At 38.8% G+C, this 21685-nt stretch overlaps 1 protein-coding gene across 1 annotated transcript in view; it reads right to left on the bottom strand.

The window, feature by feature from the left end:
- The window catches only part of LOC122812216 (adhesion G protein-coupled receptor E1-like), a 1201768-nt gene that overhangs the window by 188119 nt on the left and 991964 nt on the right, over positions 1–21685 (bottom strand). The window lies entirely within an intron of this gene.

The following is a 21685-nucleotide window of genomic DNA, read 5'->3' as shown; positions in this document are numbered from 1 at the left end:
TTACTTTGGACGTGTGGTTTTCTAAATTACCACCCCTGTCTTCTCTGTAATACTGGACTGTTGTTCTAAATAACATACTAATGTGTGCATGCCTTTGCTTTACAATGGAAAAATGCATACTCAATATGATACAAGTTTTTACCTCAGTAAGCTGTATTTACTCCTATAATGCTAAAATAACAGTACTGTTTGGAAGCATACATACCACTTGCATCTCTCATCCTTCTCATTCTTTCATCTCAGTATTGATTGCTACACTGTTCACAGGTGTGGAGGATACTGGTAACACTGGACGGATCCTGGGCCAAACTATTCCATGTATCTGATTTGCAATCTGATCCATGATAGTGCTTCTGCAACAGCCAGGGACCATAATCATTCACTAAGAGTCCAACAAACACTTTGGACTCCTGCATATCCCACATTTGAGACCGAAATCTCAGAACCTCTCCCTGAACACCAGACATGTCCAGTGCAGATGAACACAAATGTATAATGACTTTCCCTGCCAATTCCAATTATGACATTTATTGAGAATGCACACTATTGGACTTTATAACATTTGAATATGGTGCGTGCTGCTTAGCATCGTGCAAACACATTGCCCATGTTTGCACAATGGGAAACAATAAAATGAAGTTCATTAGAAACCTAGCCAAGAATTTTGCCCATGTTCCCACAAAGTCAGTACCTGTTTCCCCTGAACAGCTAGGCCACAGTTGGGATCCCAGGGGTGTATTTTCTGTTTCCCATCCAGTCGTCCAGGTTCCTCCTAAAGAGGGCTAGAGAGTTACTCTGCTTAACATGGAGATAGAGTCTATTCCACAGATGGGAGAGTCCCTGGGACACAAATCTATCCCACCAACAATTTCTATTAATGTCACAGACAAGGTTGAGGCCTTGGCTGTGGGTTGCCTGAGTGGATTTTCACTTATAGATATGCAGCAACTCCATCAACGCTGGGTCTGAGATGGCCTGGTATGCCAGACACAGGTCACCTCTGAACAGTCTGTACAAGACTGAGTAGAGGGACAGAGCTTTTTGCCTATCTGTATAGGAGAGGTGTTTGAGACCCTGGATTTTCCTGGTAAGAAACCTTTGTGTTCTCTCTAGCTTCTGCATGTGCTTGGCAAGGCGCATGCCAAAGGGAGCATTGTACTCGATAATGGGTCTGATAACTGAGGAGTACAGGGATGCTATGACCTCCTTGTTCCTGGATGAAATACCCTTACTATGAGGTGGGCAATGTAGAAAGCCTTCCGTACAAAGGAGGCAACGTGGTGGTCAAAAGTCAGGTTGCTATCAACCTGGGTGCCCAAGTCCCTCACTATTGCTTGCATGATTAGTACATTGTTATTAATGTGATAATTAGGGGGTCACCATTTTCCCCAAAGGGGATAATGATGTATTTCTTGGCATTCAATTTGAGGCTATGCTCCTGGCACCAATCATTAGCTTCAGTAAGGCTTTCTTGGAGGATGTTCACATCACTAGGGGAATTTAAGACAGCACCCAGCTTGCAGTCCTCTGCAAACTTGATCTGCCACAGACAACTGGTTTTGGCTTGCACCTCAGGAAAGTATATCTCAAACTGTAGAGGCCCCAGGACTGATCCTTGGGGTACACTGCTTGTTATGGGTCTACTACTAGAGGTGGTTTCCTCTGTTTTGACTGAATGGGTTCTATCAGTGAGCCAGTCAGCTACCCATCTGGTAAAATATTGGTTAATGCCTAGCTGGGAGAGTTTATCTATTATGTCTGAGTGGGGAATAGTGTCAAAAGCATTTGCTAGGTCAAGGTAGGCAGTGTGCATTGTCTTCCCCTCATCCATGGCTTGACTGTTTCGAAGAAGTTGATCAAATTTACTAGGCATGATCTCCCTTTGACAAAACCAAACTGTGTGGGGTCAAGAGTTTGGAGCTTGCCAATGTCCTTGTTTATAAGGTCCATGATAATGCATTCCATGGCCTTGCAGATCAGGCTAGTTAGGCTGAAGGGCATATAATTGCCTGGGTCAGTGGATGGTCCACCTTTGTGTAGAGGGATGACAGTGGTTGTCCATTCGGCTAGGACAAAGCCAGTGCTCAGGCTTTGGTTGAATAGGTTGCTTAATATAGCTGAGAGCTCATGCCTCAGTTTATGCAGGATGCAGCTAGGGATGTTTTCGGGTCCCATCGAGACTATATTTTTTGCCTTTGAGAGGGCATTAAAGACCTGCTCCCTGGTGATGAGGGGAGGGGATAGGTGCTGGGGGTGTCCTGCTTTACTAATGGGTGGATGGGGGGTGAAGTTTTCACTGAACCTGTCTACTAGCAAGTTGGCTATGTCTACTGCATTTGTGTATGTGGTGATCTTGACCACCAGTTCAGATCAGATTTGGGTGTTACCTTTAAGATTGCAGACGTATGTGAAGAAGGACTTGCAATTGTCCTTAGTGGATGTGGCCAATTTGGACTCAAAGTTAGCTTTAGAGGATTTCACCAGTGAACTTATTTGCTTGTTCAGACAAAGGAGTGGTTACTTCCAACTTGGCACCTGCTCCTTCTTGGTCCCAGACAGTAATTTTTTCCTTTTATTACAGAGTTTCATTGCTGCTGTCCACCAGACAGGTTTACACCTCCTTGAGGAAGATGATTTGGTCCTGTCAGGTATTATTGAGTCCATACTGCTATGTAGATGCTCATATAGTTTTTTGGTGTAGGCTTGGACATTAGTGCTAGTTCCAACTGAAGGGATGGTGGCTTTGAAGTTGCGTATATCTGCTCTCAGGAGATTGTAGTCAGCTTTGGAAAAAGTTTTTTTGTTTGACCCTGACAAGAGGGGGTCAGGGGAGATGGTAACTTTAAAAGTGATTGCTTTATGGTCGGATCTTACCAAGGAGGATGATACTGTAGGGATGCTACAGTGGGTACTCATGTTGGTTAGGACCAGGTTGAGGATATTTTCACCTCTTGTGGGAGTGCTGACCAGTTAATCCCAATGCATAGGCATTGACGAAGTCAAGGAATCTCTGGGCATTCATGTTTGGGCTAGAATAGGTCTTCCACTCAATGGCTGGGTAGTTAAAAGTCACCCAAGATCAGGGAAGAGGGTTGAATCTTGATGGATTTAAGTAAGTCCAGATAGGTGAAGTGGGCATCCTGAGTCATGGTTGGGGGCTGTAGATAGCTATGATTTGAATAGGTGTTTTGTCAACAGTTAACTGCACTTGGAGTGTCTGCTGTGTGTCATGCCATTTGACCAGCCTGGAGGTGTGTATGTCTTTGATAAATATTGAAACTCCACCACCTCTGGCTGTGTATTCCTCCATGTGGGGTCTGAAAGTATGGCAGGATGAGTAATTTGGTAAGGCTGGGGTGCTCTCTGTAGCTTTGAACCAGGTTTCAGTGACTGCACAAATGTCAGCATCCTCCAGGTTAAAGAATGCTTGCAATGAGTCCAGTTTCATGCTAAGACTTCTAGCATTTAGCAGCACAACCTTTAAATTTTGTTTAGAAGAATTTTTCATGTTGGTAATTTTGTGCTCATGACTTTGCATAAAAAAGGCACTATGGGGGGGCAAAAGCCTTTCCCAGAAGCCTGAAGCCTAGGGGAGACAGATGAAGGCCATCTCTGGTAAAGCATCATGGTCTGTCAATCATGTCCTCCCAGGCTGTCAGGTATTGGATCCCCTTGGAATTACACGAGAAACTAAGCCAATTTTTAAAGTCAATCATTTTCTGTTTGCATTGAGGCATCATTCTGGGCAACAGTAGGATGCTGCTTAAGGCTATGGACATACCTTCCTGGGACACATATTCATCAAGCTCAATCACGTCTCTCTTCATATAGTCCAGAGAGGTATGTGCCAAGTCATTCATACCAACATGGACTATGACAGAGTCATAACAGTACCTGTTGTTAAGAGACTTGAGTGCGTGCGTGATATGGTGATTCTAGCACCTGACAAGCAACTTACCCTGACTTTCTCCTTGTCTAGCCTGGTGAGGGGCACATCTGTGTGTCTCATGATAGAGCCAACTATGATTAGTATGTTGGATTTGTGGCTGGGCTTTATAGGCTGTGAGACACAGGCATGTGTATTATGTGTGGTGCTTGCTGTGGGTTGTGATGTATGTGTGTGTTTTTGCTTCAGCTGTCTCTTTTGTTTAGGTATGTTTTTGCTGAGAGCCTTTGCATATGTAGGAGTGTGTTGTACAGGTGTGGGTGGTGTTAGAGGTGTGGTATTTGTCATGCTGCATAGACAACCTTCTTACTACCAGATGTACTGGCTTGTGACTGAGACAACAAGGATTCCAGGTTCTTAATGTAATTGCATCTCTCACAAATTGTGTTCCTAGGTGGTAGTAGTAGAGGGTCACCTGTGTACATAAGGCAATTGTTACACTGTCTCAGGATGCCCATATCAACCCGACTAGCAGGAGAAACCATAGGAAATTGTCTGTCCAGTGTTATCAGAATCTGTTGAAGAGAGGTCAGGGATAGTAGAGTGGGTACTATTTGAGGAGAGCACATATAGGTGTGAGTAGGGCTGGATAAAATCAATACAGTAGCTGCAAGCAAGGGCCTCACTTACACAGGAGTGCTGGTAAGGGAAAAAATGCAGCTGAGATACCTTGCAAAGAGATAAAACAGTGAAGGGTCAGTCCATGACAAGCAACAAGCACAAACTCGCACAAATGTGGGGCTTAAATACCGCAAAAACAAAAGTAAAATAGAAACACTGGAATTGACTGATTAACACTTGTCCCTGAGCTCTTAGCTAAACACCCTATGCCAGACCAGTTCCAGCCAGTTCATTTACTGCCATTAAGTGCAGACAGGCCCTGGGCAACACAGCATGGCATAGCAGGAACACAGGAATCACACAAACAGATTTGGAAATGGCAAAACCTGTAACCAGACTATGCTAAAGATATTTAAACTCTGTTTAGGTCAATTTAGCATAGGAAAACAGAAACACGCTTAGACATAACAGTAGCAAACTGATTTAAACAAATTAACCAATTAACCAACAAAAAAGCTCAAAACTGAGCCCTGTTCCAGCAACCTTCAATCAGACGAGTTCTAACTGCAGACACCTGCCACTAGGGTGCAGGGGAACCCTCTTCAAAAAAGATGATCTAGATTAATTCTCAAGTTATACAAACAGAGCTAGATTCAGCAAGCCTGAATCTAGTCTATGCTACAGCAAACAAGGCGCACCAATCGTAGAACGAAACAGTTTAAATAAGCAGGCACAATAAGCCTTCAACCAGCAATTCCCAGCTCAGAAGTGAAAAAATATATTGAGCTCTCTGCTTACTGCTTGCTGCTTCTTGCTCTTGCTGTGGGATTTGAAGTCTTCTTAAGACACTCAGTCTTGCTGGCTGGAATCAAAGTCTGGTTATAATTGCATTCACAGTCTGTTTCATACAGAAACTTGCAGAATATACACTGATACAGCATTTGACTTTAAGAGCAGTAACCAATAATTTTTATAATAAACCAAACCGGACAAATGTTGCAGCTTAAAAGCACTGTTCCAACTTTACTTCTCATATAGTATAGATGATGTGAGAGATATAACATTTACCTCAGAACACCAAATGTGTCCCTACCATACCCCTAACAACTAGATTTAATACAGACTTTTTATACATATTTTAGTTAAACTCACACCCTCTAGGTTTTGGAAAGATACTGGCTTGATGACACAAATGCTAACACATCTGTTCTTGTGCAAATGCTGATAAGTAAACTGTCTTCAAGAAAACGCCTTGTGGATTAGAAAAGCACATTTTTAAACTTTCTTAGAAAAGCATGTCCTGTTGTCCAGTGAAATCAGATTACATTTTTGTCATGTCTGTAAGAAGTTCAGCTTTCTTGATGTGTGTGTAATACACTCATAAGCAAGTTCCTTATTTTTTTAAGCCACAGTCATTTAGTATGGTTGCTGATCACATATTACTAAACTCTGTTTCTGCATTTAAGCAAGCTTTTTCTTTCAGCATATTTAGAACATAATTAATTTAAATTCATAATATCTCACAATTCCCTCTGTTTTTAAACATACTCAAAACATTTTATACTGATATGTATTTTTTGATCTCATTATATAGTCTTTTGATGCAACAAATCAAAATGCAATTTTACATAGTTAATACAATTATATTAAAGTATTACTACCAAAACTGAATGTATTTAACAACTTTTTCTTTTGCAGACCATTCTGTGAAATTATTTTATCAGTTATGAGCTGTGTCTGCTTTAGTTTAACTCGATTAATTTATTCTTTTGCAATTACAGAATTTAATTTATGACTTAGAACTGTTTCATTAACTCTTTGCAACTTGTTGAATTAACTATAAGAGACAAGAACCATGTGCTACTGCAAGCATTTATAACATTACTGAAAATATACAGTTTCAATGTCATTTTAACCATAACATTGTGGTCATGTCTTTGAACTGCCCATTAACATCTTGGTAAAGTACTGAACTGGGCTTAGATAATAAATATTTGAAAGCAATTATTTTACTTGGGTAAAACCAGTGATATTACAACTTGACAAATTACTTTTAAACTTATTGCAATGTATTCTGTACAGTATGTATTTACACAGACTGTTTGCTATTCATGCATTTCAATCTAGCAGCTATCCTGAACCCAATTTTTTAAAACGTGGTTTTTCACACATATTCATTGCTAGACATTAATTTAATTTGTACTGAATTCTTCTGTATTTGTACATACAAAGACTATAAAGGAAATTTAGTCTAATCTTACAAATTTAATAGCATTAATATTAAGCAAAATCTTGGAAAATGTTTATGTCTCTTTAGAAATATCTAGTGGAATTGGCACCAAATGCATATGTCCTGTTATTTTAAACTACATACTCAGCAATTAAAAATATTCATGCTTTTTATACCAACATTGTCTTGCCAAAAACATATTAAAAAATAGTGTCCAATCTTGTTCAGTTTTTTACATATCTTTACTCTCTCTTGTATAGCTGTTATCAATTTTAAGCCATCTCTTGTTTTTTTTTAAACTATCTCTTGTATAACTTTACAGTTTTACAGGTTGTAAATACAATTTAATACTAAACAATACAATAACCATTATGATAGCTATTAGCTTGTAAAATATCTTATCCTGTCAGGTTTAATCTGTTTACCAATATTTCTAATGCACTAATACCTGTTTTTCCCTCCCCCTGAAACAGTATTGTTAAGAAGGAACGATATATTATTTCTGCTCTGTGGCTTTATTTCAGACCCTTTTGCAACACATACTGCTCACACAGTGTGTAAAACTGATAAAGTACCCCTCCCCCTGCAGAACTGCAGTATTGTATATCTGCTTTATAATATATGTCAGCCCAACACTTTGGTTATAAATTTATTTTATTAGGTTACCAAACTATAGACCTTTGTCTGATTTGATCATCTTTTCTGTTGCCTTTGCTGTCTATTTCTACTACTAGTAGTTATGTGTACCCTCCTGTATACTTTATTTGAACTGTATGTATACTATAACCCATCTGTTGGCTATACTTGGTGTAACTAAGGTTTTTTTATTTTTTTATTTTTTATCAGTGACATATGTGCACAATTGTGATGTTTTATTATAATTACCAAATAGTGTTGCATGTGAACATTTTAACAATTATGTTTTAATAACAACAAATTTTTAGAAAAACTCAAGCCACTTGTCTGGCAGTCTTGTTTCTTATCTTATCTTTTCAACATTTCCTGTAACTATTCATCCAGTCTAGGAAGGTCTGAGCACACATTTCAGTTAACCCTTTTTAGCATTTTTCCTTTAATCATATATATTTTTTAACTTTTGATTTCAGTATTTTTTTATTTATTTAACTGTTCTGACATTCATTTTAAAAAGACTGTTTGACTAATACCATCTGTGATTTTATTTCTTTTTAAAATTCAGAACTTTAACTGTTTAGTGTTACTATATAATTATAAAAAAATTGTAAAAAACAAAATAGATATTAGCTTAATTAACACATTTATATATTTACATTATTTATATTTGCTGTTGTCTGCCTGTTATTCTTGTGTGTTGTAAACAAATGTACTCTAGATGAAAATAACATACATGCATGTCTGTCTTGTATCTGTATATCTTTATACAATCATGTCAGTTTTGTGACTTTAAATCATTATTCTTATTAACTATTTTTATTTAATTTTTATACATTAGAACTGTTTTGTTTACCTTTTGACTATGCTATGAGAATGTCAGTCATATGCTCTACTTTACTGTAGTACTGATAAATATATTGCTTTAATTGAATGGAAGTTTTAAACATTTGAGAATGATTTGTATTTCACCATCCTACCATGTAAGCTTAACCATTTTCAAAACATAAACATGTTATAAAATATATTTCTTTTGTACAGATCAGCTGTAGTTTCCAACTCTTTCCCAATGTATGAAGGAAGTCAGTCTCTGTCAGTTCAGCTAATCTATTTTCTTCATCTTGTAACTGTTGTTTAAGAGTCTCCTCATGGTCTGCCTGATATGTCTCAGGAACCTGTTCTGCTGAATCTGAAACTCCTATGCACTTTTGAAAAAATGTTTGTATAACTTGTCTAAACTTCCTGAACTCATTGTGTCTCTTTCTTAGAAGTTTACTACATTTTTTTGTAACAAAATGTACTAAGGGTTCTATCAGTAACTGATTTGACTCACATGTGGTGACAGGACATAACTGTTTAACATCTGAATATAATGGAAACACTTTAGCCTTAGTTAATTCTTTATCATGAACAGATCTGTATTCACAGTCTATTGTTTTAACAACATCATGTAATACTTTTTTATGACATAATACACAAAATGCAGTTTTTGTTGAATCACACAATAAACATTTGTCATATTTCACATGGTTTTCTTTGAGATACCAGTTAAATATTGTAATACATTTGCATAATGCCTTACTATCAACCTGCCCTACTAAGGTTTTACATTTACTAATATGCTGTGTATACCAACATTGCAATTTACTATCCATACTGTCTTAATAATATACAAACTGTCTAAGAATATACAAATTATGTAAGAATATACAAACTATCGAATAGCAACCATACTAAAAAATGCGACGTAGAAAAAAGTCTTACCAGTGAGCAAGAAAACAGGTGATCAGGCTGTTGTTGCAGATGGCTGGAAATTTTTCAAAGTCACTTGAGAAGCTGGGAAAGCACAACAGACAGTGGACTGTTGGGCTAGTGGATATCCCCCTTTTCTTTAGCGAAATTATGTCACTGTGACTGGAACTTCTGTCTCACTCCGGATGTAGACGTCTAAAAAACTTTACTACTGCAAGCTGCATAAACTGGAATACTTCTGTTCAGAATTGACACATACGTACAGATGTTAGTTACTGCAATTTAACTGAAGTAACCCTCTGCAGGGCTTACCATCACTCCCCCTGTGTTTGAATGCAGATTATAGGTTCAGATGCAGGCTAGCTTGCCATTGAAAAATTATATGGTGCTAGTCATTCAGCTGCCTCACCATTGAAAAAATATATTGAGCTCTCTGCTTACTGCTTGCTGCTTCTTGCTCTTGCTGTTGGATTTGAAGTCTTCTTAAGACACTCAGTCTTGCTGGCTGGAATCAAAGTCTGGTTATAATTGCATTCACAGTCTGTTGCATACAGAAACTTGCAGAATATACACTGATACAGCATCTGACTTTAAGAGCAGTAATCAATAACTTTTATAATAAACCAAACCGGACAAATGTTGCAGCTTAAAAGTACTGTTCCAATTTTACTTCTCATATAGTACAGATGATGTGAGAGATATAACATTTACCTCAGAACACCAAATGTGTCCCTACCATACCCCTAACAACTAGATTTAATACAGACTTTTTATACATATTTTAGTTAAACTCACACCCTCTAGGTTTTGGAAAGATACTGGCTTGATGACGCAAATGCTAACACATCTGTTCTTGTGCAAATGCTGATAAGTAAACTGTCTTCAAGAAAACGCCTTGTGGATTAGAAAAGCACATTTTTAAACTTTCTTAGAAAAGCATGTCCTGTTGTCCAGTGAAAGCAGATTACATTCTTGTCACGTCTGTAAGAAGTTCAGCTTTCTTGATGTGTGTGTAATACACTCATAAGCAAGTTCCTTATTTTTTTAAGCCACAGTCATTTAGTATGGTTGCTGATCACATATTACTAAACTCTGTTTCTGCATTTAAGCAAGCTTTTTCTTTCAGCATATTTAGAACATAATTAATTTAAATTCATAATATCTAACAAGAAGGGCAGAATCTACCCTCTCCTCCCACAAGAGTATAGACCACAAACCTTCTTAATGTAAAATAACTGGCCTGAAGCCCAAGTGTTTAAACCAGAACTAAAACACTTTTAGAACAGACACACTAAGCTTTCAACCAGTAATTCCCATCTTAGAAGGATGTAAGATATCTCTCCTACCACAAGAGTGTAAACCACAAACCTTTCTAATATAAAACAACTGGCCTGAAGCCTAAGTGCTTAAACCAAAAGGCTTAGACCAACAGTTACAATTTAACCGGGCTAGTAGCAAGCAGTAATAAATGCAGCAGAATAAATGCAATTGAATACTTTTAAGAACAAGCAGCAAAAGCAAAATAAAGTAATAATGTAGGAAGAAACACAAATATAGTAAAAGCAGATGAATATATTTCATTTTTTTCTTTCTTTAGGTTAAGCGGTAAGGGAGGAAACATGATTATTCAAGGTTGAGAAACTGAGCAGGTGGGCCTTCCCAAATGATCTGTCTCTACCTAGTAGAATGAGCTGATGTGATGGGACTGGGAAGAGTGTCCAAAATGAGCTTTACAGTAGGAGCAGGCAGCTCAAAAGCCACCAAATTTAAGAACATAACAAGAACTGGGTGGGTGGGAGGTTGAAAAATGCAGCCACAGAGCAGCAATATTTAGAGTAAACAGGAGGCACACAAACACTTCAGCTATAGATATTTCTAAATATAAGAGCAATGCTGTTTGACAGCTCCTCCCACTAATTAACTGAAGCTATGCACAGTTTGCAAAGGAATTCTTTTGTAACTTTTTTAACTGACCATAGCCAATCTCTCTTAAAACTCCAACAGAACAGAGAACTTAAAACAAAGCAAATGTAGTTGTAGAATAAGATACAAAATAAAAGTGATCAAACCTTAAATGAAGAGCTTCAAATCAATATAAAATGCAAACATGGATCAGCAATATTCAGAGCAAACTGTAGGCACATAACTGACAATATTATTGTGCTATGCATCAGACATATACTTAGGATATGAGAAATAATAGGCAACTGCTATAACTCAGGGTGAATATAATATGAGGTGGAACACCACTGAAAAAAGTGAGATGTCTGCTGTAGTAGAACCATGGACCTTACACATGGTAGTCCTACACATTCTGCTGTTGCCAGTAGAAGGATTAAAGAATACACGTGTATGTTTAATTACATTGCAATGCAATGCAAGGACACATTAGCAAAATACAAGTTGCAATCCTTGTATCAGAACCCAGGACCACATGAACTTCAGGCCAACACTTAACATCCACAGAGACAGAAAAAGTTAAAAAAAGATCTACTACATTAATATTTATCCTGAGCTTCTCACTGTTACATGCAGTGAAATGGCACTTAGAGGGTTTGCACTATGCAGATTGATATTAAGAGAATGCATCTGAGGTCTAGTTTGAGATATCTGGTTCCCATCTGTTAGAGGGCTGGTCCGCTTCTACAGTTTGTGCACTGCCTCTGTGCATGGAAACCAGCTGCGCATAGCTGATGCTGTCAGTGCTATGCGCAGCAATGCACAAACTCCAACTATTGAGATGAAAACAAGTGAAAATAGGCAAAATATAAAATCAGTGTATCACATACACTACTAGACTACATAGAAAATATCCCTACATAGTTCTATAATCCACTTCACCATCCAATGCACATGTCAAACACAGCATGTGTGCCTTAACCCTGTGTTTCACACATACACCTTGGTAGCAAGCAGCAATAGGCATCCAGCACCATAAATATCAACCTCTTACAGCTGGCAATCTGAACAAAGGCACAATTAATGGGGGGACAAAAGCCTATAAATAGGGATACTCTTTAAATATTGCTTGTACATATTTAGGAAGTGGATAGAGCAACAGGTTATGCATTAGCATGACTGTTCTGAGAGATATGAAGTCTGAAACTCAGCCCCTGACCTCAGTCCTCAATGATTTGCCAGTGGTTTGACAAACTACCACAACAGTATGAGAAACAGACCAGATATATGAGTCCACCATCTGGACATTCCTTGAAAATCTGTGCAGTTGAGAGCGATGTTCAGCACGCAATCAAACTGAAAATAATGTACAGTCATAATTAAATATTGCAAGTTACCTGTATATTTCATGACATATTTCACTTTCATAGTACTGGAGTAACTGATTACACACACCGTTATAATGTCTGCTTAGAAATATACAGGATTATTTTACACGTCTGTATTTTTTGGTCATTCATCAGTTATCTGTCCAGTAGTCTGGAACATACAGTGTGTATACCATTCAATATCATTGCATTTACAATGTCAAAGGATATTAACTGGGGGTAATATGATATTTATTTATTTATTTTATTTATTTTACATTTGTTGACCGAGCTAGTCTAACTGCATAAATGTCCATTTTCAGTAGAGGCCCGAGGCGAAAAGCTCCACTACAGCATTATATAAATTGACAGAAATAAGTAAGTATAAGACATATTTAAAAAATGATTAAACATAGAGACCCATAAAAGTAGATGTACACTACCTAAGAGGAAACAAAAAATGACATGAATATGCAAGTACATATAGGTTGCATATATCAGGATTAACATGTGAAAAGCTTAGACAATAATAGAGAGAAAAGAAACATATATACACACACACACACACACATATATATATATATATATATATATATATATATATATATATATAAAGTTAAACATAATAGAAATATATTTTTTTTTGCATCAGAGATGAATGTTTTGGTCATGTAAAGGTGGTGGTTAAGAGGAGGAAATATCAGTCAGGATTAGTACACGGGCATAGCCATTGTAAATTTAGGAAGGTTCTTAGTTGCATCTTGAAAAGTGGTGTGGATGTCAGGGATGTTAGTTTATTAGAAAGCTTGTTCCAAGAGTTTCCAATTGTATTAGTAAATAGACAGTCTCCAGATTTGTTATTAGATTTAAGGGTGGCTACTAGTACCTTATTAGCTGAGCATAGGGTTGTCAGATTTTTATATGGGTTAATAAGGCTAGAGAGTATGGGAGTATTTGTAGGATGATACAATATCTTATGGGTAATAGTTAGTTGTTGAAGAAGAAGTTGGTTTTGCAGTTCCAACCATCCTAACTTTTTCAGATTTTGGCATGGTGGGTCCGGAATGGGGAACCAGTAGCAAATCTGGCAATGTTATTATAAGAGGTGGCCAGCTTATTTAGATTATTTTGAATAGATTAGTGTAAATTGGAGAGGCATAGAGAAGGGTGGAAGGTGTGTTTGGGCGATCGTAGTCCTGGCAGAAGGTGTAAGGAATGTTTTTAGCCTATAAAGGAAACCAAGTTTTCTATTAACTGATTTAATGGTTAAGTTTATATGAGAGTCAAAACTAAGATTGTGATAGATTGTTACACCTAAAAGTTTAGTTGCTGTATCAGATACTATTACAGTGCCATTATTAGATACTACTGAGAAATTGATAGGGGGAGACTTTTGGGTAGGGGTGAATAGTAGAAGTTTTTTTTTAAAGTTTAGGAGGAGACAGCTTTTGGAGAACCAGTTTTAACTAAGGTAAATGCTTTTTGGGTGCTTGACTGCAGTTCAGCCCGAGATGCTGCAGCACAGATTAATGTAGAGTCATCGGCATATTGTATGCAGATGGTTTGAGGAAGGGATGTATTCAGATAATTAATAAAAGTAGAAAAGAGGAGGGGTCCCAGCAGAATAGAACCTTGTGGGATTCCCAGGGAGATGGGGAGCTGGGTTGATAGGTTATTGTCCCAGAGGACTGCTTGTTGTCTGTTTTCTAGATAGGACTTAAACCATTTGATTGTCTGAGTGTCTACTGAAAGTGATTTAAGTGTGTCTAACATTAGGTGGTGATTCACCATATTGAATGCTTTGGAGAAGTCTAAAAAGAGAGCTGAGGAGAGCAAGTTGTTATTACGATTTTTATTAATACTGTCTGAAAAGGATAGGAGTGTGGTTGTGGTACTATGAAATGGCCTGAAGACATGCTGGCAGTCAGCTAATAGATTATTTTGTAGGAGATGATCAAGTAGTTGCCGATGAATGCATCTTTCCATGATTTTTGCTAAAGGATAGAGTAGAGCTATGGGATGGACGTTGGAAAGTTCAGTTGAGTTACTTCCCTTGTGTAATAGTATAATATGTGAGACTTTCCAGAGAGATGGGATAGAACCTTCTGCAATGGTTCTATTTATTAAGATGGAGATAGGGTAAGCAAGTACACCAGCTGCAATTTGCAGAAATTCAGCTGGAAGGAGGTCAGCTGAAGGTATGCATGGTTTTAGTTTATGAAGTAGGGTATGAATGAGAGCTGTTGGAACAGGCTGCAGTTGTAAAGCAGGAGGTATATTGGTTAGTGAGCATGTCTTAGAGATGCTAGCGGGAGATAAGGTATTTGCTAAGGATTGGACTGTTTCAGAGAAGAATTTGTTAAAAGCATTGGCAATTTGGCTGGGAGTATTCTGAGTCAAATTAGATGGGGTAGGAGTTTTGGAGTGTCCTGGGTGGAGTAGGCTATTTATACCTGTCCAGAATTTTTGTGGGTTTTGATGTTGGGCTTGCTGGAGTTTCTGGTAATAGTTTTTTTTATCTTGGAGTATTAATTTTTTGTAGAATTTCTCAGCTGTCTAAAGGTTTCATGATCAGCTGGGTTTTTAGTATTTCTCCATTTGGATCAAATTCTATTTCTCTGAAGCATTTTTTGTCTTGTTTATTTTGTGAGCCAAGGTACAGGTTTGTTCCTAGTCCTAACCATGCGAGAGGGGGCATGGTGTTCTAGGATTTGTAAGAGTTTATTATTAAAGTAAGAGGCTGCTTCATTAAGAAGTAGGTATTTTACAGGTGACCAATTGCAAGCTTTGAGCTCTGCTTGGAAGCTAGCTGATTTGAAGTTTTTTTTATTTTGGGTAGTTATAAAGGTTGTTTGGTTGGATATATGGGTCTTTTATCTAGTTATAAAGGTAAGGGAATGGTCACTAATATTATCAGGAAGTATACCTGTTTTATAAGAGAGAGGATTGCTGTTAACTAGTATCCAGTCTAAGGTGGCTTGCTTATTGCTAGGTTTATGGGTTCTGGTAGGGGAGGTGATAGTTTGATTGAAGCCATAAAGGTTTACGTGAGTAGTTGGTTTGACAGAGGAACAACTGTTCCAGTCTATGTTAAAGTCTCCAAGGAGTATGGTTTCTTGCGGGGAGGATGTAGAGAGCCATTTTCAAGAGTATTAGTGTTATTGCCTGGAGGGATATAGGAGCAGATTATGTTTAATGATTTATTGGCGTTAATCTGGAGTTTAGAGATTAATATTTCAGCATTACTCGGTGAAGGCGGTTGTAAATCTAGTGGTATGACTTGTAGTACAGATTTATACAGTATAGCTACCCCACCACCCTTTTTATTTAGATGGTCAAATCGCAGGATGTTGTAATCTGGTGGGATTATATCATTGTCCTTAGTTACTGGCTTGAGCCAGGTTTCTGTTAGACATAGGATGTCAAAGGAGTGTAAGTCTAGGAGGGCATGTAGTTGGGTAATTTTATTATTCAGGCTACGTATATTGAGGTGTCCTATGAGAAGAGAGTTATGAGTATTAGTGAGGGTATAAGAAGTGATGCGATGGGATGAATGGGGATCAGAGATGGAGTTGTTTGGACCTGGGTTAGGTTGAATATTACCATGTAGTAGTAGATGCTGTAGAGGACTATGTGAGTGTTTCAAGAGCTTACAGAAAATGGGGATAGATTTTCTAGTTTGATGATACTTAATATGGGATAGTCTATGAAATTGTGGTAGAAGGTAGGATGATGAGGATGTAATGTTACTATGGGTCTGTGGGGCTAGAAGAGTATATGAAATTGTTTGTTTTAGCGGGTGATGAAATCTAGTGAAACTTAAATATTCATAGTAAGTAAGAAAATATGATATAACTAGAGGGGTAAGGATTAAAAGAAAGAGTAGCCTGTTGGAGAGTCCTAGTGTGCCTATGATGACCGTGGCTGGGAGAAACTGGATGATAGAAGCTGGGAGATATGTGTTAATAGATATGGTGAAGTTGTTAAGAGGGAGATTAGGTAGTGGGTGTGAACATGAGATGAGGAAGAATTGGGGAAGTATTTAATGAGATGGAGTGGGCTAATTGGGTGATGTAGGATGGGGGCGTGGCTTGAGAAGTATAAAGTGAAATGCACTGGGGTGGGAGTTGGGGGTAGGTTAGGGGAGCGGAGTGAGCCCGCAGGGCAAACAGAGCAGGTGTGAGCAAGAGAAAGACGAGCTCACAGAAACAATCAGAGAACCATTCAAAGTACTGCTAAACTCTTAGCAGTTCCAGGTAAGAGGGGAGTGCTAGTAGAAGTATTAAGTAACAAGGATAAGGACTGCAGTAAGGGAATTAAGGAAAGAAAAAAGGGTCCGGATAGCTTACAGATGCCATACAAGAAAAATAAAAAGGATTACAGAGTGGTCAAGTATTCCTTAATAAATAAAGGTAAGGAGTATTCGGAAGCCTATAGTAGCCTAGTTAAGGGAGCCACCTAGTGGATAAATAGAAGAATTACAATTAAGCTATTCAGGTAAAGCAGAGGACAGAGGACACAGCTGGTAGATCCTAGTTATTATAAATATTTATTTATTTCATTTTTTTATTTAACATTTGTTAACCAGGAAATGCAAGTTGGAATGAAGCCCATTTTCAGCAGAGACCCGGGGAGAAACACTCCAGATGCATGTCTTTATAACATGGGAGGAAACTGGAGTACCCAGAGAAAATCCACACAAATGCAGGGAGAACATGCAGACTCCACATAGAAGGCACCCTAGCCAAAAATAAAAACAGAGAACCTCTTGCTGTGAGGTGACAACACTAACGCTGCACCATTGCGTCATCCATTTGTGGCTTCCAACTAAAGAAAGACAGGTTGGATGTCACAAACAAGCAATGACTGTTCTTTTGGTAGTGGGGGAGTGAAGATGTGTGTCTGTTATGGCAATAACAAGACTGTGTTGGTCTTGTTACCTTACATGTCTGGCATTCTGCCTATTGTATGTTTTAGTTATGGTTGAGAACTGTCATCTGTAATGCAATCCTACTAAAGATGTATAGTGCTATTGGAGGATGCTTTTAGCCACCTAAGTGTTGAGTCTGTGTGCTATGGCATGTCTCATAACCAGTGTAAGGACTTACTGAGCATGGCTATGTCTGCCAACAACCACACCTGCTCCTGGTTCATCCTCTGGGTCATCATTGGCCTGTGGATGTGGTGACCTTGGTATTTTCAGTAAGATGTGTTCCCTGTCCACTTAATGATCCTGCTGCAGCTATTTCCACTATATTAACTTAGGTAGCATAACACATACTATGAGCCTTAAGAGACATGTCAGTGGATTGTACTGGTTCCCTTGGCCACAGGTACGTAGGCACTAGCACTGTGAGTGCAGTAGCTGAAAAACATGCTGTATGGCATTACTGGTTGGACTGTATATCTTATTACAGTGTTCCTCTGTATGTGTGTGTACATCTACAATGGGTTTCCTCAGCCATGAGTCTAGTGTATAGCATGCATCCATACCTAAGTGAGCCTTGCAGATATCCCCCATAGCACACATCTGGTGCAGTTGGGGAATGTGGCATATATGGAAGTTGTGCTAACTGCAAGGGTTGCCAACACACACATGCTACATGATTCCCAAGACATTACACATGATTTGGCAGTTGTTCAAGTGATAGACTTTATGGTTAATGTAGACTCTACCCTGTTCCACAGATGTTGTTCTCTTGTGTACATGACTGCATGTATGGCACACATTACTGGATAATAGTGCGATGTATGTGACAATTGTAGCATACTTGTGATCCTCACCTCCGAACTTATGTTAAAATATATGTTTCCCCTGCCATGTTGTAGCATATCATGCAAGAATGTTTGGAAGATCATAGATGCTGACGCCTATGAAACACCAATCATATCCGTTGGTAGTCTGTTAAGGGTACCTGTGGATAGCATACTAAGTTAAACACATATTCCAACAAAATGGGTTCCCTGCGTTTGGCTCTGTACCTGACTCAAGGCTGCCAGAAGTCCCACAGTTCCTTTACTGTGTTGTTGGCCTGCAAAGACTTCACCCTCTCTATCTAGGGCAGGCATGGGCAAACTATGGCCCGGGGGCCACATGCGGCCCGTTAAACGTTTTGATTCGGCCCGCCAAACTTGAAAAAATTTAATAAATTAACCTTGTTAATGTTTTATTTCCCCTGCAATTCTGATGTTTCCTCACTAGATGGCGCACTCTAGATATATCATATATATATAGATATATCTATGAAGATGAGCGGACCCAAGAAAAGGAAAGTGGACAGAGAATGTAGAGTGTTCAATAAGGAGTGGACAACTAAATATTTTTTCACTGAACACCGATCATCTGCTGTTTGCCTGATATGCCAAGAAACTGTGGCGGTTTTTAAAGAGTATAATATTAGCCGTCACTTTGCCACAAAGCACGCTAATTATGCTAGCAAGCTCTCAACAAAAGAACTGGAAGCTGCTGCTGAGAAGTTGGCAGCTAATTTGAAGGCTCAGCAAAGTTTTTTTCACTGTCAAACTGCCATTCAAGAATCAAGTACCAAGGCCAGTTTTATGCTTTCATTCAAAATAGCAAAGGCCAGCAAACCACTGTCTGAGGGCGAGTTTTTAAAAGAATGTATGGTAGAGACAGTAGGTATTTTGTGCCCGGAGACCAAAGACAAATTTGAGAAAATCAGTTTATCACGGCGGACAGTGACTCGCCGTGTGGAACTAATAGATGAAGATATCACCAGCAGATTAAACAAAAAGGCAAAGTCATTCACTTTTTATTGTTTAGCACTGGATGAAAGCAACGATGTCAAAGACACTGCTCAGCTCCTCATTTTTATCCGAGGAATCAATGAAACTTTTGAAATAACGGAGGAGTTTTTGACAATGGAGTCTCTGAAAGGACAAACACGGGGAGAGGACTTGTTTGAACGGGTGTCTGCTGCCATCGAAAACATGAAGCTTCCCTGGAGTAAGCTTGTTAACGTCACCACAGATGGATCTCTGAATTTAATGGGAAAAAATGTTGGCCTGCTGAGGAGAATCCAGAATAAAGTGAAAGATGAAAACCCTGACCAGGATGTCATTTTCCTCCACTGCATCATCCACCAGGAATCTCTATGTAAATTGGTGTTACAGCTGAATCATGTTGTGAATCCTGTGGTGAAACTCGTCAACTTCATACGCGCACGGGGACTTCAGCACCGTCAATTCATTGCGTTCCTGGAGGAAACTGATGCGGATCACCAGGACCTGCTTTATCACTCCCGTGTCTGCTGGTTGAGTTTGGGCAAAGTGTTTCAACGAGTGTGGGAGCTCAAAGAGGAGATTGGCATGTTTTTGGAGCGGCAGGGGAAGACTGATGAATTTCCTGAGCTGAGCAACAAGAGCTGGATGTGTGACTTTGCGTTTGCTACGGACGTATTTTCACACTTGAATGAGCTCAACGTGAAACTGCAGGGGAAGGAGCAGTTTGTGCATGACATGTACACAAACGTGAAAGCCTTCAAATCCAAGCTGGCTTTATTCTCCAGGCAAATTTTGAACAAGTCATTCACTCATTTTCCTAGACTAGCCATGCTGAAAGAGGCCGGAGCAAAAGTAAAGAAATACAGTGAGTCACTGGATGCACTGCATGGAGAATTCTGCCACCGGTTTTTGGATTTCGACAAAATTGACAAGTCACTTCAATTGGTGTCCTTTCCTCTGTCACAAGACCCCGAAACAGCTCCAGAGGAGCTTCAGCTCGAACTGATCGACCTTCAGTCCGACCCTGCCTTAAAAGAGAAGTTCAGCTCTCTGAAACTAAATGACTTCTATGCTTCACTCAATGATGCCACGTTTCCAAATCTAAGGTGAAAAGCGCAGATGATGTTGGCTTTGTTCGGCTCTACCTTCGTGTGTGAACAGACCTTCAGCGTCATGAACATCAACAAAGCCAGCCACAGATCCAAGTTAACAGACCTACATCTCAGATCCATCCTGAGAATCGCCACAACAAAACTAACTCCAGACTTTGATGCGCTGGCTAAAAAAGGAGACCAACAACACTGCTCCCATTAAAATGTGTGTGTCTCCGTGATACGCACGTTGTTAAAATAAACAGTGCGCGCAGATCAAATATAAAGCTTCACAGACTGACTTGCTGCAACTGTTTCATCCTTGCACTGGTCGTTGTTGACTTTTGGCACCGGGGAAACAAATTGAATAAAAGGAATAGGACAAGTACATCTGCATCTCCTACCGTTTTGAAAAAAAGACAGTCAGGAGGAGAGTGATGGTGATATCCTGAAGGATAACAGAACTTTCAGTGCTTTAAAATAAAATGGTCATTTATTTGATTTTCAGTGTTTAAAGACTCATTTCGAAGTCAGAGATTTTATTGTAATGCTTTTTTTCATTTTCATTGGAAATTAAAGCACATGTTTTCTCCATATCCCAAGATGTGTATTTTTCCCCCAATGAGGTGATGTTTTCAAAGCATGCCATCTATCTGCTCCTGTTCCGGCCCCTTTGTCAAATGTTAGAACTCAATGTGGCCCACGAATCAAAAAGTTTGCCCACCCCTGATCTAGAGCTATTGGCAACAGCAGCAGCATTGGCTTCGGCCTGTAGCACACACAAATGTATGTAAATTGTAGGTGCTAACAGTCTGTCATTGCTTACCTTGTATATGTACTCCACTGTATCCTTACTGCACATATAAGAAAAGGGTTGGTGTCTACATTGATGCCTTACATTTTGCTGAGTAAGCTTGTAGTTCAACAATGCATGTTACAATTAGTATCTCTGAGGCACAGACTAGGTCAGATGCAATCAATTACTAATGTACACCATTATAAAAAGGCAAATGTGTACCTAGGCAAACCAATGTGGATGAGAGTTGTTTCAGAATTCAAACAAAGCAACACATTTATTTTTGAACAGTATATTTTACAGAGGAGTATTGTACTCCATCAGGTATGTATCCATTTTGTTGACTAAATAATGCATATGTGGGAATGTACTTAGGGATGATGTGAAGTAAATCAGTAAGCATTTTTTAGAACTGTACTCATGACATGAGCTTGTTTACCAGACATTTGAGAGGTACAGAGGATGTAGAGTATGCCAAGTGTCTAATGCTGTGTGATAACTATACACACGTTTCATGGATATGTCATTTGAGAGCACTTTTGAATTTATACTGTTGTTTGATTAGCACATTTGTTCCTTAGCCTGTTATATTTTTTGTTTTTGGGGGATGGATGCGTCCCTGCTATGGTACAAATCAAAATGGACTGTTGTTTTGGGTGCGTGAGCATA

This window comes from Protopterus annectens, chromosome 9.part0 (genome assembly GCF_019279795.1).
Source record: "Protopterus annectens isolate FY-2018-M chromosome 9.part0, PAN1.0, whole genome shotgun sequence".
Taxonomy (NCBI): Eukaryota; Metazoa; Chordata; order Ceratodontiformes; family Protopteridae; genus Protopterus; species Protopterus annectens.
Note: the sequence above shows the minus strand (reverse complement) of the source record. Positions and strands in the feature narration are given on the sequence as shown.